The following is a 1959-nucleotide window of genomic DNA, read 5'->3' on the forward strand; positions in this document are numbered from 1 at the left end:
AGGTTCTGATTCATCTATCACACTATGGCCCAGTTACCTTTAGGTTCTGATTAATCTATCACACTATGGCCCAGTTACCTTTAGGTTCTGATTCCTCTATCACACTATGGCCCAGTTACATTTAGGTTCTGATCACACTATGGCCCAGTTACCTTTAGGTTCTGATTCCTCTATCACACTATGGCCCAGTTACATTTAGGTTCTGATCACACTATGGCCCAGTTACATTTAGGTTCTGATTCCTCTATCACACTATGGCCCAGTTACCTTTAGGTTCTGATTAATCTATCACACTATGGCCCAGTTACCTTTAGGTTCTGATTCCTCTATCACACTATGGTCCAGTTACCTTTAGGTTCTGATTCCTCTATCACACTATGGCCCAGTTACATTTAGGTTCTGATTCCTCTATCACACTATGGCCCAGTTACCTTTAGGTTCTGATTCCTCTATCACACTATGGCCCAGTTACCTTTAGGTTCTGATCACACTATGGCCCAGTTACATTTAGGTTCTGATTCATCTATCACACTATGGCCCAGTTACCTTTAGGTTCTGATTCCTCTATCACACTATGGCCCAGTTACATTTAGGTTCTGATTCCTCTATCACACTATGGCCCAGTTACCTTTAGGTTCTGATTCCTCTATCACACTATGGCCCAGTTACATTTAGGTTCTGATTCATCTATCACACTATGGCCCAGTTACATTTAGGTTCTGATTCATCTATCACATTATGGCCCAGTTACATTTAGGTTCTGATCACACTATGGCCCAGTTACCTTTAGGTTCTGATTCCTCTATCACACTATGGCCCAGTTACATTTAGGTTCTGATCACACTATGGCCCAGTTACATTTAGGTTCTGATTCCTCTATCACACTATGGCCCAGTTACCTTTAGGTTCTGATTAATCTATCACACTATGGCCCAGTTACATTTAGGTTCTGATTCATCTATCACACTATGGTCCAGTTACCTTTAGGTTCTGATTCATCTATCACACTATGGCCCAGTTACCTTTAGGTTCTGATTCCTCTATCACACTATGGCCCAGTTACATTTAGGTTCTGATTCCTCTATCACACTATGGCCCAGTTACCTTTAGGTTCTGATTCCTCTATCACACTATGGCCCAGTTACATTTAGGTTCTGATTCATCTATCACACTATGGCCCAGTTACATTTAGGTTCTGATTCATCTATCACTAGTGCTAAGCGATTAACCAAAATCTTTAATAGGTTTTTAAACAAGTAATTGACCAACGTTGGTTCAATTATTTGAATTCTATTTAATTTTTTCCCCTGTGAGCACAATGTGTCGTCTCTCTTGAGATAAATCAGATCAAGCCCGAACTGTGTGATTTAGTAGGGAGTTGTAGTTTCTAACAGGCTTTGTGGTAATTAACTACAATGACCATAATCCATTGCGCGCCTACTTGTCCGGTCTGTGTGGAGCAGACACGGAGAGGGAGAGGGAGAGAGAGCAGCTGCTTCCAGGTATCTCTACCTGAAAATACATGATCTAAGTGATTGATAGTTGGTATTCAGCGATCATCAAAGTATGTCTTATTTACTTTAAAGGACTACTAAAATAGTGATGTTGTCAGACAGCAGCTCTATAGAGATGAGATGATGACTTGGTATGAAATAATAAAGTTAACAAATAAAACGAATGTAATATACACAATAACTGAAATATTTTATTATAGTAATGTGAGTAAATGATGGTTAATAAGTGATCAACAGTAATGGGCAGTCACTACCATCATGGGACTTTTACAGTGCCTTGCAAAAGTATTCATCCCGCTGGCAATTTTCCTATTTTGTTGCACTCCAACCTGTAATTTAAATGGATTTTTATTTGGATTTCATGTAATGGACAAACACAAAATAGTCCAAATTGGTGAAGTGAAATTTAAAAAATAACTTGTTTCAAAAAATTACAAACCCCCCC

The 1959-nt window shown here is 39.1% G+C and overlaps 1 protein-coding gene across 1 annotated transcript in view; it reads left to right on the forward strand.

Annotated features, from left to right (window-relative positions):
- The window catches only part of brms1 (BRMS1 transcriptional repressor and anoikis regulator), a gene marked incomplete in the record, with an annotated part of 22475 nt that extends 20797 nt beyond the window's left edge, over window positions 1-1678 (forward strand). The window contains 1 exon segment of the mRNA XM_055911914.1: window positions 1-1678. This exon segment is cut by the window's left edge and continues 1248 nt beyond it.
- Window positions 1679-1959: the final 281 nt, after the last annotated feature.

The sequence above is a fragment of the Salvelinus fontinalis genome, unplaced genomic scaffold, assembly GCF_029448725.1.
Source record: "Salvelinus fontinalis isolate EN_2023a unplaced genomic scaffold, ASM2944872v1 scaffold_0106, whole genome shotgun sequence".
NCBI lineage: Eukaryota > Metazoa > Chordata > Actinopteri > Salmoniformes > Salmonidae > Salvelinus > Salvelinus fontinalis.